Below are 18,829 nucleotides of genomic sequence, written 5' to 3' on the forward strand. Positions count from 1 at the left end.
GAGAAATTGTTACGTTCATACAAAAGCCAAATGAAACTCTATATGAAGCGTGGACAAGATTTGGAAAGTTATTGAGAGGATGTCCGCAACATAGTTTAGACACCTGTAAAATAGTACAAATATTCTACCAAGGATGCGATATCACTACAAGGAAAGATATAGATATAGCAGCTGGTGGTTCTATTATGAAGAAAACCGCAACTGACGCTTACAAAATTATTGATAACACTGCTTCCTACTCACATGAGTGGCACCAAGAAAAAGATATCATTAGATCATCTAAAGCAGCTAGAGCCAATTCTAGCCATGACTTCGATTCCATTTCCGCAAAGATAGATGCTGTCGAGAGACGAATGGAAAAGATGACTAAAGATATTCACTCAATAAGAATTAGTTGTGAGCAGTGTGGAGGACCACATTTGACAAAATATTGTCTTAGTATTGAACTAACAATGGAACAAAGAGAGAATGTTTCATACATAAACCAAATGCCTGGAAATAATTATCAAAATAATTATCAACCGCCAAGACCAATCTACAATCAAAATCAGAACTATAACCGAAATGTTCCATACAACAACCAACAAGGTCCTAGCAATCAACAAGTATCCAATAATACTTATAATCAGCAAAGACCTATTTTTCAAATCTAGTTGAATCTCAAACTCAATTTTTCACATCTCAGAAACAAACCAATGAACAAAATGCTCAAGCATTTAGAAATCAACAAGCTTCTATTCAAAATCTGGAACAAGAAGTAAGTAACCTAGCAAGGTTAATAGGTAAAAAAAAACCGGGAAGTTTACCTAGTGATACAAATGCTAACCCCCGGAATGAAACAGCTAAAGCCATTACCATAAGAAGTGGTATTACACTTAAACCACCTGAAATGCCTGTAATTTCTGATGAAGCTATTCCTACTCCACAAGAACCACAACCTGAGCAAGATAAGGAAAAAGAACCGGTAGTTGAAAAGGTTAACGAAGATAACACAGTTAAGGCTAAACCTTATGTTAAACCATACCAACCACCACTTCCTTACCCTAGTAAAATGAGAAAAGAGAGACTTGAAGCCGAGCAATCCAAATTCTTGGATATGTTTAAACAGATAAATGTAAATCTTCCTTTCATTGATGTAATTTCAGGAATGCCTAGATATGCTAAATTCTTGAAAGATCTAATCACAAATAGAAAGAAAATGAAAGAACTCTCGGCTGTTACAATGAATGCAAATTGTTCTGCAGTGCTGTTGAATAAGATACCAGAAAAATTATCAGATCCAGGAAGTTTCACGATTCCATGTTTTCTGGGTAGTCTTAGTTCAATAGAAGCATTAGCAGACTTAGGTGCTTGTATAAATTTAATGCCATATTCACTATACGCTAAACTAGACCTTGGAGAATTTAAACCAACACGAATAAGCATACAACTAGCCGATCGATCAGTAAAATATCTTAGAGGGATAATGGAGAACATGCTAGTTAAAGTTGGTACTTTAGTATTTCCAGTAGATTTTGTTATTCTGGATATGGAAGAAGATTCTCGAGTTCCTCTCATATTAGGAATACCGTTCTTAAACACGGCTAAAGCAATAATAGACGTGTTTGGTAATAAACTGACCCTAAGTATAGAGGACGAGAGTGTTACCTTTTCTGTTGATAGAGCCATGCAACAACCGCAATCTACAGATGATACATGTTATTATATTCAAACTATAGATTCACATGCAGAATTGTTAGAAGAATTTCCAAAATTACAAGGAACAGGAGAATGTTCTTTAGGAGAAGGAACTGAACCAATTGATGAAACTGAAATGTTAGCTACACTTATGGCTAATGGATATGAACCAACAACAGAAGAAATTCAAATGCTAAAAGAAAAAGACAGATATCGATATAAATCATTGATAGAAGAACCACCGACATTAGAATTAAAACCACTTCCAAACCATTTGGAATATGCTTATTTACATGGTGAATCTGAATTACCTGTAATAATATCGTCTTCTCTTACTGAAAATGAAAAATCTCAACTCATTACTGTGCTAAAAGCTCATAAACCAGCTATTGCATGGAAAATTCATGACATTAAAGGAATAAGTCCTTCGTGTTGCACACATAAAATCTTTATGGAAGAAGGTCATAAAACGTATGTGCAACGCCAACGAAGACTAAATCCTAATATGCAAGATGTTGTTAAAAAAGAAATTATTAAACTGCTAGATGCAGGTTTAATTTATCCAATCTCTGATAGTCCATGGGTAAGCCAGTTCAATGCGTACCTAAGAAGGGTGGCATAACTGTCATCACAAATGAGAAAAATGAGCTTATTCCTACTAGGACAGTAATAGGATGGCGTATTTGTATTGATTATAGAAAATTAAATGACGCCACCGAAAAAGATCACTTTCCCTTACCTTTCATTGATCAAATGTTGGAAAGATTAGCCGGAAATAGTTACTATTGTTTTCTTGATGGTTTTTCCGGATATTTTCAAATTCCAATAGCACCCGAGGACCAAGAGAACACTACGTTCACATGCCCTTATGGTACTTTTGCTTATAAACGAATGCCATTTTGACTTTGTAACGCCACTGCAACCTTTCAAAGGTGCATGATGGCGATTTTTCACGACATGATAGAAGAATGCATGGAAGTTTTCATGGATGACTTTTCAGTCTTCGGTGATACTTTTGAAACATGTCGTTTAATCTTGAATGAATGCTTATTAGATGCGAACAATCAAATCTAGTACTTAATTGGGAAAAATGTCATTTCATGGTTAAAGAAGGCATCATTCTTGGTCATAAAATTTTAAAGGAAGGAATTGAAGTGGATAGAGCTAAAGTAGATGTAATTGCTAAACTTCCACATCCCACCAATGTTAGAGGCGTTAGGAGTTTTCTAGGGCATGCCGGTTTTTACCAACGTTTCATAAAAGATTTTTCTAAAATTGCCACTCATATGAATAAACTCATAGAAAAGGATGTTCCATTCATCTTTTCAGATGAATGCATCAAATCTTTTAATATTCTTAAAGAAAAACTCACTAATGCACCGATCATGATAACTCCAAATTGGAATCTACCGTTTGAACTAATGTGCGATGCAAGTGATTTTGCAATGGGAGCCGTTTTAGGACAAAGGATTGAAAAACGATTTCAACCTATATATTATGCTAGTAAGACGTTACAAGGAGCACAAACGAATTATATAACTACTGAAAAAGAACTCTTTGCTATTGTCTTTGCTTTTGATAAATTTCGTTCATATCTCGTTCTAGCTAAAACGGTGGTCTATACCGACCATTCTGCTCTTAGATACCTATTTTTGAAACAAGATGCTAAACCAAGATTAATCCGTTGGATCTTACTCTTACAAGAGTTCGATATTGAAATCAGAGATAAAAAGGGAGCAGGAAATCTCGCCGCTGATCATCTTTCTCGTCTTGAAAATCCCGAATTAGAAGTTCTAAATGAATCGGCCATACAAGACAACTTTCCTGATGAATATCTATTGAAGATAGATTATAATGAAATTCCATGGTTTGCAGATTATGCAAACTACTTAGTATGTGGATTCCTTGAAAAAGGGTTGTCGTACCAAAAACGAAAGAAATTCTTTAGTGATATAAAACACTATTTCTGGGAAGATCCATATTTGTTTAAAAGTTGTCCCGATGGAATAATACGTCGATGTGTATTCGGAGATGAAGCTAGTCAAATCTTAAACCATTGTTACACAGGACCAACAGGAGAGCATTATGGGCCTCAACTCATAGCAAGAAAAGTTTACGATGCTGGATTCTATTGGCCTACAATTTTCAAAGATGCGCACCTTCTTTGCAAATCCTGTGATGCTTGTCAAAGGGCCGGAAAAATAAGTCAACGTGATGAAATGCCACAAAATGTCATTCAAGTATGTGAAGCATTTGACATTTGGGGTATTGACTTTATGGGTCTATTTCCAAAATCTCATAATAATCTCTACATTCTCGTTGCCATTGATTATGTATATAAATGGGCGGAAGCACAAGCTCTCCCAACTAACGATGCACGAGTTGTAGTCAACTTTTTAAAACGTCTTTTTGCAAGGTTTGGAACACCGAAAGCTTTAATAAGTGATCGGAGTACTCATTTTTGTAATAATCAACTTGAGAATGTTCTCAAAAGATATGGAGTAACTCATAAAATCTCAACCGCTTATCATCCACAAACAAGTGGACAAGTTGAAAATACCAACTGAGCTTTAAAACGTATTCTAGAGAAAACCGTAGGATCAAATCCGAAGGAATGGTCCATGAAATTGGAGGATGCACTCTGGGCTTTTAGAACAGCCTACAAAACTCCAATTGGAACCACACCTTTTAAACTCGTTTACAGAAAAGCATGTCATCTTCCAGTAGAAATTGAGCATAAAGCATTTTGGGCTTTGAAGACATGTAATCTTGATTTACATGAAGCTGGACGTCTACGGTTAAGTCAGCTAAACGAATTAGAAGAATTAAGACATGAAACATATGAAAATTCGTTAATCTATAAGGAAAGAACGAAGAAATGGCATGATAAAAGAATCAGAAGTTCAAAAGAATTTAAAGAAGGAGACAGAGTTCTTCTTTTCAATTCACGATTCAAGCTATTTTCAGGAAAATTGAAATCAAGATGGTCTGGACCATTCATAGTCAAAAGAGTTTTTTCATATGGAACAGTAGAATTAATAAATTCAAATGGGATTGAATTTAAGGTTAATAGTCACAGAGTTAAATATTACATAGATAATCCAATGGAAGTTGAAGATGAAGTTAATCACAATTTCGACACCACAGCTAACTAAGTGTGGGGAGAATCAAGTTTTTTAAGGAAAATATATATTTCTGTTAGAGTTAGATATCCTTTTTTCGTGTAGTTTCCAAGAATGGAATCCGAATGGTCTTTCCCTAGCAGACCCTAAAGAACTAGTCTTCTCCCTCCATTCTGAATTTTTATTTTTTTTAGGTTTTACGAGATGAAGAATTCCTTTGATCTGAACCATGGTCTAATGCTACACGCTATGATTAATAAACGTAATAATGACACACTTCCAAGTGACCTGGTGTCAGTAATAAGAGGAAAAATGGATGGAGTAAGGAAAGAACTCGGGAAAGATCATCATAAGATACATTTTGGTAAAGGAAAATCAAAATCCGCAACAAAAAGAAGAGCACGACACCTTGAAAGATGTTATAAATGCGGAAAATGGTCACACGAAGGTAAATGTTCAAATAATCAAACATATTCAAATACCGAATTTGTTACTCTATGCAGAGAAGGACCATTCATATGTTTAGAAGAAAAGATATTGAAGATTTGAGGTTATGCATACTGTGATGACCCGGGAATCTCCGACCAAATTTAAACTTAATCTTTATATGATTTCGATACGGTAAGCAAAGTCTATTAAATTGGGTCTTAAAATCTTGAACTGTTTCAAATATGTATTTGACTTTCGACCATTCTCGACGATTCACGAACTTTTAACTTTAAACAGAAATGTATATATAAATAAATATATATGTAAATAATTATATGTAATTACAATTTGAATTATAATATTACTTTCATTATTAATATTGATATCATCATTATTATTATTATTAAAAGTGTAACAAGTTAGTTACAACATTATAATTAAGTAAATAATTATGAACTAGTAATACTAATTTTAAGTTATTAAGTTAAAATGTACAGACAGATTTAAAAGGGAGTCCACCATCAATTTTGTTTTTATTCCTTTTCTTCAACTCTCATTTTTTTTATCAATTAAATGACAGACTTTGTTATACGTCCACATCCTATTTCACAACACAACAAATCTTGGATTGATTATTGGTACTACAATCCATTCAATGACTCAGCAAAAATTTAAATATCACCTAATACATATATCAATCACAGAGATATACCATTTCATTATTATTCTTACAATCATTCCAAGAAACAAACTTCCAAATAATCCTAACCCACTTTGATCATCACTAATCCAATAACCATAAGTAACACCATCAAGACCCATCCACAACAAATTGAATAACACCCAATTACACTAGACTATAATTTGTTAGAAGAAGACCAACCATTGCCTCCCTGATCATCATTGTAAATCCATTGAGACCACCACCTGCTATATTGTTTGCTACTACTTCTACTGTTTCTTTTTCTGTCCAAGCTTGACAATAAACAAGCCAAGTTGGGGCTGCTCTCACCGTTTACTCTCACCACCTTTAGTTACTTCTACTGCTACGATTACCTTTCTGTTTTGTAAACCACAACGTGTCACAAACAACAGCTAACCTCTGCTGCAGTTACTACTTATTTTCTGTTCGAATTAAATCTCAACCGACACTATTAAAGTACTAAAATATGCTGCTACTATTATTTACTTTTGTTTTTCAAATCACGAACCTGCATTCCTTACTTTTTGTTCCTGTGTTGCACCAAAAACCAACCATCAATAAACTTCAAGCTACCACTGCCCGTTACCTTCCCTTGCGATTTGATAAACCTGCTGTACATACAAGAACACCAATGCAAACACACACATATAATAATTAGTCATTACTATTATTATTTCTACATCGATTCACACATCAGTGGTACCATCATCACATCGAAGTAATACCATCTTCATCACTATCATTCTATATTGCCTACTCAATTTATGTTACATAAGAAGATCACAATAAATAAAGGACTGCTATATGCTGCTGTGTCAGTCAATGTATACCATAATTCATCATCAAACTTTGCCTGCTACTTATTCGATTATCCCACACTCAATCAATTAAAGTCATACAACTACTGCACTTACTTAATTATTTTCGAATCATAAATAATTGATTGATAATCATGATTGGATAAAGCAAAACTTACCAATATGGAAATGAATTGTTAATTAGTTAAGTTCTGACAATTACCAATTCGTGATGACGATGAATACGCCTAAGATAAGGATTACAGCCATCGTAATCCGGTTGATTATTCCGGTGATGATGTCAACGATCTGTGGTTGTGACGGTGTGAATTGGCGGCAACCGGAGGTGAATCGTTGAACACCAAAATGAATCCACATAAAAACCCTAAGTTCAAACAAATTAACAATAAATTACAACAGGGTTACACAAACTTATACGGATTCAGGGAAATATTGGAATTGAAATTCAAATTAGGGTAATCGTACCGATAAAAAGAAATTGGGGGTTTGATAAGATGAAGATTATGATATAGAAGTAAATATAAGATGATGATGATACTGATTGATGATCGAGTGTTCGTTGATGATGCTTCTCCCTGAGAACTGCTTCTGCTATCTAGATCTGTTCGATCTATTTTGGGAACCCTACATCACACGCGTATTCTTTTATATTAGGTATTACCCTAATTATTATTATTATCATATTAATTATTATTATTATTATTATTATTATTATTATTATTATTATTATTATTATTATTATTATTATTATTATTATTATTATTATTATTATTATTATTATTATTATTATTATTATTATTATTATTGTTATTATTATTATTATTATTGTTATTATTAGTACTAATTATTATTGTTATAATTGTTATTATTACTAAAGTTATTATAATTACTTAGTATTATTATTATTATTACGTATTATAATTATTATTATTATTATTATTATTATTAATATTATTATTATCATTATTAGAAACATAATAAAACTTTCATTATAAACATTATAATTAGTGACAAAATAATGCAGCTTATTATTATTCTTATAAATATTAGTAATTGTACCATTTTTAGTATTATTATTATTATTATTATTATGAATATGTTTAGGATTATTATTATTATTGTTATAAAACAATACAAATTATTATTACTTTCACTAATATTAGTATAAATATCATTTTCGCAATTATTAGTTTTACTATTATTATCATAAACATATGTATCAATTTTAACAATATCGTTATTTATATTAGTATTATCAATATTAAGAAAGTTATTATTATTAGTAAATCATTATTATTAAAACTATCATTTTCGTTACAAATAAATATTTTATACCTAAAATGTACTTAATACATATATTATAATCATATTAATAGTTTATATATCACCTACCAATTATAATAACATTTTTTATATATAAATAATTATATATAAGGAATTAAGAATATTTTCATAAAATGCTAGCCATATATATATATATATATATATATATATATATATATATATATATATATATATATATATATATATATATATATGTATATATATATATATATGTATATATATATATATATATGTATATATAGATATATTAATATAACCAAATATATAGATATTAATCATTTAAAATATATACACAAACTAAATAGGTATAATATATAATTCAAGTTATAATATATAAACTTGTTCGAATACGATTATACATTTTAATATATATACAAATGATATAGGTTCGTGAATCCGAGGCCAACCCTGCATTGTTAAGTTTTTCTAATGTTGTCATATGTATTTTTACTACAAAATACATTAGGTGAGTTTCATTTACCTTTTTACTCTTTATATTTTTGGGCTGAGAATACATGCGAAGTTTTTATAAATGTTTTACTAAATAGACACAAGTAATCGAAACTACATTATATGGTTGAATGATCGAAATCGAATATGCCCCTTTTTATTAAGTCTGGTAATCTAAGAATTAGGGAACAGACACCCTAATTGACGCGAACTCTAAAGATAGATCTATCGGGCCCAACAAGCCCCATCCAAAGTACCGGATGCTTTAGTACTTCGAAATTTATATCATGTCCGAAGGAGGATCCCGGAATGATGGGGATATTCTTATATGTATATTGTGAATGTCGGTTACCAGGTGTTCAATCCATATGAATGATATTTTTGTCTCTATGCATGGGACGTATATTTATGAGAATTGGAAATATGAAATCTTGTGGTCTATTAAAATTATGAAATGATTATTTATGTTAAACTAATGAACTCACCAACCTTTTGGTTGACACTTTAAAGCATGTTTATTCTCAGGTATGAAAGAAATCTTCCGCTGTGCATTAGCTCATATTAGAGACATTTCTTGGAGTCATTCATGGCATATTTCAAAAGACGTTGCATTCGCATCGTTGAGTTCATCAAGATTATTATTAAGTTAATTATAGTTAGATATATTATGAAATGATATGCATGCCGTCAATTTCGGTGTAATGAAAGATTGTCTTTTCAAAAACGAATGCAATGTTTGTAAAATGTATCATATAGAGGTCAAGTACCTCGCGATGTAATCAACTGTTGTGAATCATTTATAATCGATATGGACTTCGTCCGGATGGATTAGGACTGGTCTTCAAAGTTGGTATCAAAGCGGTGGTCGTAGTGAACCAGGTCTTGCATTAGCATGTCTAACTGATAGTCGTTAATATGCATTAGTGAGTCTGGACTTCGACCGTGTCTGCATGTCAAAAAGTTTTGCTTATCATTTTGTGTCAAAAATTACCTGCTTATCATTTTTAGAGAATCACTTGCTTATCATTCTTAGTCTAGACACGTTTTACTGCATTGACTGCATGAATAGTGTATAGACAAAATTTATATCTTAGCGTATCTGCTACTTCATGTCTTAGCGTATCTGTTACTGTAACTTTGCCTGACAACTTCCGTAGATTCCTCCGTAACTTATGGGATTTTAGTATTATATATGCATATGTAAATTATGTATTGCAGGGTACTAATCTACATCCTATAATCTATTTCTTATCGAAAATCCTTCATCTGATCGTACGAGATGAATTCTACAACCAGTTCGAGTCCCTCAGATTCCGATAGCTATTCCGATAGTTATTTCGACAGCTATTCCGACAGCTATTCCGACATAGATGTTCACCTAAACTCCGAAAATAGCGTCATCGGCATCAATCAACCAATCAGCCATTATCATTTCATTTGATGGGTTTGTAGTCGACTTAATTAATGGAAACGCGCAGAAGGCAATCCCTTCCACCAACCAAATTCACCTCACAATGAACCTGAAGCGTTTACCGGTGAACCTGTTCAAGACACCATTTTCAGTCTCATTTCCAGGGTAACTCGACAAGATCATATTCTATCCACAATTCTGAACCTTATTCATCCGCTCGTTCCGACCGACAATCATCCTGGAGTAATAAGTCAACGAACTTCGCGCTCGAATAATCAATTCGGAGAATATGGTGCAAAATGTACCAGCTTCAGCAACATTACCGGCACCAACAGTACAATCAATAACAGCACCAGTACCATCAACAATCCATGCTTCAATATCATCATCTGTACTTTGAGTATGATCTTCGTTCGACATGTCGAATATGTAATCTCTAAAGTTTTAAAGATTATTTATTCTAGTTCCAACCGAAAAGCAAATGAGTTTAAAATTATATTAACTCATTAAATCCATGAATACATCTGAAGAAAATATATATGTATATATGTTTTCATAAAGATTGTAATTAAAAATTCTCTTGTACAAACTGTTAATGGTGAAAATATTTTAACGGGTAGGTAATACCCGAGGACTATTTAAATTTCACATTAATAAGTTACATTGTACGTTCTTCGAATCTGTTTCAACAATCATATACTATCCTACTTACATTCACCGATATACAAATCCGTTCACCACAGAATAACCATATTCATCCAATTACATATTTAGATTTTGACCTATCAGAATCCAACAAGTGGCATAATGAAGAAATAATGGACACAATAAAAATTGATTAGAAACAGATTAATTAACAATATGAAATTCTATTAAGAATCCACGCTAACAAAATCCTAGCTAACTGTTCCTAGCTAACTGTTAATTCCGTATTACCATTTAGTTATCGCAATTTATTTATCGCAGTTTATTTATAGCAATTTACATTCTCGCAATTTTATTTATCGTCATTTAATTTCTGTTATTTACTTTACGCACTTTATTTATCGTCATTTAATTTCTGTTATTTATTTTACGCACTTTAAATATCAGGACACGTATACAAGGTTTTGACATATCATATCGACGCATCTATATATATTATTTGGAATCACCATAGACACTCTATATGCAGTAATGATCGAGTTCTCTATACAGGGTTGAGGTTGATTCTCAAATAATATATATACTTTGAGTTGTGATCGAGTCTGAGACATGTACACGGGTCACGATATTTAGTAATTAATTCGAATATTATATATTAAACTATATATAAATTACTAGACTGTTAACTGTGGACTATCGACTGTGGACTAATAACATTGGACAATTAAAATGAATTAAAAATATTGATTATAATATATGAAACTAAAAAATTCTTCAAGTTTTCCACTTGATTTCATCTTAAACCCCATTTGTATCTTGACGATTACAATCTGTGTTCAAACCTTTCATAATTCTTGAAAACACCTCAATCGGGAGGATGAACCAACCACACTTCATCTACGGAAGAAAAGATTGATGCATATAGTTATGCACTTGAAAACACTCGGAACATGAGTAAACGTTTAACTCGTGTCTGTGCTAGCTCCTTTGGCATTGTTATTACCAAAAATAACATTGCAACTCTTTTCAAATTAGCCAAATTTGTCACAGCTCCAGCAAGTCAACTTTGATTTTTCAGTCGGACTAGCCTTACTATTACCTTGATATATATGCGTACTCTTTTATTGTTACCGGGGAACCTTTTATTTTCCACCATATTACCAGCAGATGTACCAGCAACCTCATCACTCCTTGGTTTAAATCCCTCCGACAAATCACTATATTTATCTATTGAAGTCTCATCATGTATTTATCCGTATCTTGTAACAAGAATTGCCATACCAATTACCGAGATTCAGCAATCAATACTTTGAAAACTCACAGCATATCTACATCAACAGTTATATGTATAACATTTATCTCTTAGAATTATGATCTTTCATTTTGAAATTTTAAAAAGGCACCCAGTTTACGAATCGATACTCTAAATGTTGAAAAAGCTGAATGAAGCAGCAGAAACTGTAGGCAACCGTAAACGACCTTAGTCGTCGGAAGTTTGATGATAAAGAATAATATGTTGGAAAAGCTCAGAAACGTTGGAACTGGAAAAAGGATAGAGTTAACCATGAAGGAGACCAAGGACAAATATAAGGACCATACCCTATATTCAAAGAATCCAGATAATTCTGGATCCGTTGAAATCTTTATAGAATATCTTGCTCCGAAGTCATGTTAAAATCTTGCTAAAAATATTTCTTCATCAACCATCGAACTTAGAAATTCCAAAATATCATCATCAATATCTTCGATATTTCTGAGGATATTTTCATAAATATTCTCGTCCGAAATTATATACCTCTTCGTGCTTCCTGTGTATCATTATATTGGAAACATTTAATAGAAAATTTAGTACCGAAAAGTAGATTATGCGAAACTATGAAGAAAGCCGTGGACAAATCACAAAGAATAAGTTTGACTTCAAAGAATCCAAATGATTCAATGTCTGCTAAAGTCTTTAGTGAATATCTTGCTCCTTACTCTAAACCCTTGCAGACAATAGTTTCTATCATCCTCTGATCTTAGATATTCCGAGGTATTATCGTATATTTCATTATAAATATCCTACATATTCCTGGAGATATTTTTATAACTATTCTTATCTGAAATCATTAATCTCTTCGTGCTATCATTATTACATCATATAGAAACTGTTAATTTCTATATTATGTAAACTTTCGAGCTTAAAATATGAATGTTATTAAAGTAATGTTGGGAACTGATGCATGAGTTAGTATAAATATAATGACACTTGATCAACGTGATTATATTACAGTAAGTCATGCTGAGTTTCTAATGGGACGTGATGATTCACAGATCATAACGTCATCATATGCCATGTTACATAACTCTGTCATTCTGCTTAATTTCTGAACATATCAAGAAAGTATATTCTTGATAGTTCTATTCTCAATGATTCTGGTAATTTGACAAATCAAATCGAGCTATTACGTTCTTTCTTGATTATAACATTAAATTCATTCGAAACTCCATACTTACAAATTCTGGACCATTACTAGTTATACTAGAGATCGAGAGGAGATTAAAAAGACAAGAGCTCCAAAACATAAGGGAAGATATAAAACTCAACAACAACATTGAAATTACAATAATTAAAAATTAAAACATCACGACAATTAAAAATTTAAAGATTTCGACTGTTAAACTAAAAATACTAGATCAAACTACTTGTCGTCGTCATCTGCGAAGTAACGTTCACCAGTCATTTCACCATCTATGAGGTACTCTGGAGACATCGGTATTTCTCTTGCTGCTTCAGCTGCTGCTTCAGCTGATTCATCGAGGTAACGATAACCCAACGTCTCTTCATCTTCAAGAATCACATACAGAGAAATGCGTTTACCTCAATCTTCAATGGTATCTTTTATAAAGTACCATTGATCATCGGTACACAGAAAATTTGCCCTACAATCCACATCATAATCGTCTTTATAAAAGAACACAGACGTGAATTCACACGGAACTTTTTCCTTCAGAAAGGATAGCAAGTCTTGTAAACCAACATCACGAATGTCGATATCTTCAAGCAAAATTCTGTCGCCCCACTTATATTCCTTCATTTGATTACGGAAATCACCTCCGTAATGAACATCGAATGAAACAATCATTGGGGGAAGTGTTAGCATTTTGCAGTTTGGGAGTGTTTGATGTTGATTTTGAGAAAGGTGGAAATATAAAAGAAATATATGTTTGAGTGTATAAAATGAAGTTTATGGTTGGTGTTTATATAATGTAAAAGTGGCCGTTGGGATAGCCGTTGGGATATTTTTTTATTTTATTTTATTCTATTTTTATTTTACTAACGGCTAAAAATTGGGCGAAATTTTTGGGCGGAGGTGGACGATGCCGTTGGGACCTCTCTTATGATAGTTTCATTCGTGCTCTTCGAATAATCGAATTATTTTATCTGCATTATTCAATAATGATAAAATTCTATTTATCAGCTCATATTCGTCAGGAAAACATATTTATTGTTAGTCATGACGACCTCACTCAAATTTCGGGACGAAATTTCTTTAACGGGTAGGTACTGTGATGACCCGGAAATCTCTGACCAAATTTAAACTTAATCTTTATATGATTTCGATACGGTAAGCAAAGTCTATTAAATTGGGTCTTAAAATCTTGAACTGTTTCAAATATGTATTTGACTTTCGACCGTTCTCGACGATTCACGAACTTTTAACTTTAAACAGAAATGTATATATAAATAAATATATATGTAAATAATTATATGTAATTACAATTTGAATTATAATATTACTTTCATTATTAATATTGATATCATTATTATTATTATTATTATTATTAAAAGTGTACCAAGTTAGTTACAACATTATAATTAAGTAAATAATTATGAACTAGTAATACTAATTTTAAGTTATAAGTTAAAATGTACAGACAGATTTAAAAGGGAGTCCACCATCAATTTTGTTTTTATTCCTTTTCTTCAACTCTCATTTTTTTTATCAATTAAATAACAGACTTTGTTATACGTCCACATCCTATTTCACAACACAACAAATCTTGGATTGATTATTGGTACTACAATCCATTCAATGACTCAGCAAAAATTTAAATATCACCTAATACATATATCAATCACAGAGATATACCATTTCATTATTATTCTTACAATCATTCCAAGAAACAAACTTCCAAATAATCCTAACCCACTTTGATCATCACTAATCCAATAACCATAAGCAACACCATCAAGAACCATCCACAACAAATTGAATAACACCCGATTACACTACACTATAATTTGTTAGAAGAAGACCAACCATTGCCTCCCTGATCATCATTGTAAATCCATTGAGACCACCACCTGCTATATTGTTTGCTACTACTTCTACTGTTTCTTTTTCTGTCCAAGCTCGACAATAAACAAGCCAAGTTGGGGCTGCTGTCACCGTTTACTCTCTCCACCTTTAGTTACTTCTACTACTACGATTACCTTTCTGTTTTGTAAACCACAACATGTCACAAACAACAGCTAACCTCTGCTGCAGTTACTACTTATTTTCTGTTCGAATTAAATCTCAACCGACACCATTAAAGTACTAAAATATGCTGCTACTATTATTTACTTTTGTTGTTCAAATCACGAACCTGCATTCCTTACTTTTTGTTCCTGTGTTGCACCAAAAACCAACCATCAATAAACTTCAAGCTACCACTGCCCGTTACCTTCCCTTGCGATTTGATAAACCTGCTGCACATACAAGAACACCAATGCAAACACACACATATAATAATTAGTCATTACTATTATTATTTCTACATCGATTCACACATCAGTGGTATCATCATCACATCGAAGTAATACCATCTTCATCACTATCATTCTATATTGCCTACTCAATTTCTGTTCCATAAGAAGATCACAATAAACAAAGGACTGCTATATGCTGCTGTGTCAGTCGATTTACAACATAATTCATCATCAAACTTTGCCTGCCACTTATTCGATTATCCCACACACAATCAATTAAAGTCATACAACTACTACACTTACTTAATTATTTTCGAATCATAAATAATTGATTGATAATCATGATTGGATAAAGCAAAACTTACCAATATGGAAATGAATTGTTAATTAGTTAAGTTCTGACAATTACCAATTCGTGATGACGATGAATACGCCTAAGATAAGGATTACAGCCATCGTAATACGGTTGATTATTCCAGTGATGATGTCAACGATCTGTGGTTGCGACGGTGTGAATTGGCGGCAACCGGAGGTGAACGTAACCGTGTACTGTAGAAGTCGTTGAACACCAAAACGAATCCACATAAAAACCCTAACTGCAAAAAAATTAACAATAAATTACAACAGGGTTACACAAACTTATACAGATTCAGGGAAATATTGGAATTGAAATTCAAATTAGGGTAATCGTACCGATAAAAATAAATTGGGGGTTTGATAAGATGAAGATTATGATATAGAAGTAAATATAAGATGATGATGATACTGATTGATGATCGAGTGTTCGTTGATGATGCTTCTCCCTGCGAACTGCTTCTGCTATCTAGATCCGTTCGATCTGTTTTGGGAACCCTACATCACACGCGTATTCTTTTATATTAGGTATTACCCTAATTATTATTATTATCATATTAATTATTATTATTATTTTTACTATTATTATTATTATTATTATTATTATTATTATTATTATTATTATTATTATTATTATTATTATTATTATTGTTATTGTTATTATTATTATTATTATTGTTATAATTGTTATTATTACTAAAGTTATTATAATTACTTAGTATTATTATTATATTAGAATTATTATTATTATTATTATTATTATTATTATTATTATTATTATTATTATTATTATTATTATTATTATTATTATTATCATTATTAGAAACATAATAAAACTTTCATTATAAACATTATAATTAGTGACAAAATAATGCAGCTTATTATTATTCTTGTAAATATTAGTAATTGTACCATTTTTAGTATTATTATTATTATTATTATGAATATGTTTAGGATTATTATTATTATTGTTATAAAACAATACAAATTATTATTACTTTCACTAATATTAGTATAAATATCATTTTTGCAATTATTAGTTATACTATTATTATCATAAACATATGTATCAATTTTAACAATATCGTTATTTATATTAGTATTATCAATATTAAGAAAGTTATTATTATTAGTAAATCATTATTATCAAAACTATCATTTTCGTTACAAAAAAATATTTTATACCTAAAATGTACTTAATACATATATTATAATCATATTAATAGTTTATATATCACCTACCAATTACAATAACATTTTTTATATATAAATAATTATATATAACAAATTAAGAATTTTTTCATAAAATGCTAACCATATATATATATATATATATATATATATATATATATATATATATATATATATATATATATATATATATATATATATATATATATATATATATATATATATATATATATATATATATATATATATATATATATATATAGAGAGATATATTAATATAACCAAATATATAGATATTAAACATTTAAAATATATACACAAACTAAATAGGTATAATATATAATTCAAGTTATAATATATAAACTTGTTCGAATACGATTATACATTTTAATATATATACAAATGATATAGGTTCGTGAATCCGAGGCCAACCCTGCATTGTTAAGTTTGTCTAATGTTGTCATATGTATTTTTACTACAAAATACATTAGGTGAGTTTCATTTACCTTTTTACCCTTTATATTTTAGGGCTGAGAATACATTCGAAGTTTTTATAAATGTTTTACGAAATAGACACAAGTAATCGAAACTACATTATATGGTTGAATGATCAAAATCGAATATGCCCCTTTTTATTATGTCTGGTAATCTAAGAATTAGGGAACAGACACCCTAATTGGCGCGAACTCTAAAGATAGATCTATCGGGCCCAACAAGCCCCATCCAAAGTACCGGATGCTTTAGTACTTCGAAATTAATATCATGTCCGAAGGAGGATCCCGGAATGATGGGGATATTCTTATATGTATATTGTGAATGTCGGTTACCAGGTGTTCAATCCATATGAATGATATTTTTGTCTCTATGCATGGAATGTATATTTATGAGAATTGGAAATATGAAATCTTGTGGTCTATTAAAATTATGAAATGATTATTTATGTTAAACTAATGAACTCACCAACCTTTTGGTTGACACTTTAAAGCATGTTTATTCTCAGGTATGAAAGAAATCTTCCGCTGTGCATTAGCTCATATTAGAGACATTTCTTGGAGTCATTCATGGCATATTTCAAAAGACGTTGCATTCGCGTCGTTGAGTTCATCAAGATTATTATTAAGTTAATTATAGTTAGATATATTATGAAATGATATGCATGCCTTCAACTTTCGGTGTAATGAAAGATTGTCTTTTCAAAAACGAATGCAATGTTTGTAAAATGTATCATATAGAGGTCAAGTACCTCGCGATGTAATCAACTGTTGTGAATCGTTTATAATCGATATGGACTTCGTCCGGATAGATTAGGATGGGTCTTTACACATACGTAGCTATGGAGAACCAAATCACACGACTCTCCTATGAGTCGGCTAAAGCAGGTCTCTGAGAATTCTTTCTCACAGGTAAGTATGTATAGTTTTTATTTTTATTGTTTTTAACCTTTTGATAATAAACGCTAAATCGTTCGCTATAAAGTATTAAATTGGTATTCAATAAAATTAGGTATGCGTAACCGAAATTATTGATATCATACAAAAATTTATTACATCACTGCGAAATTTACCGTTTATTCTTAAGGTATAAATATCTTTAATCAATCAACCCAAAATATTTCAAAAATTCGTTAGGAGTAAAACTAGGTAATATAGCCAAAATTACTTTACCGAAAAGAGGGGCATATATTTTTGACAATATTTGATTAATTAAAGTGGGATAAAAGACCAAAAAGATTTTTAATTTTATTTTTACTTTGTTTTTAAAATTAATATTAAATTATTTTGTAAACTTTTTAAAATAAATATATTTAAGTTTGTAAATATTTGAAAAATTAATATTTTTAATAAGTTTGTATGTATAAAAATATTAATAATATGAATTTTTAATTTTATGCATTTTAAATTTAAGTTTGGTGTGAATTTAAAAACTAAAATTTACTTTATTTCGTTAAGT

This window comes from Rutidosis leptorrhynchoides, chromosome 3 (assembly GCF_046630445.1).
Source record: "Rutidosis leptorrhynchoides isolate AG116_Rl617_1_P2 chromosome 3, CSIRO_AGI_Rlap_v1, whole genome shotgun sequence".
NCBI classification, from domain to species: Eukaryota; Viridiplantae; Streptophyta; class Magnoliopsida; order Asterales; family Asteraceae; genus Rutidosis; species Rutidosis leptorrhynchoides.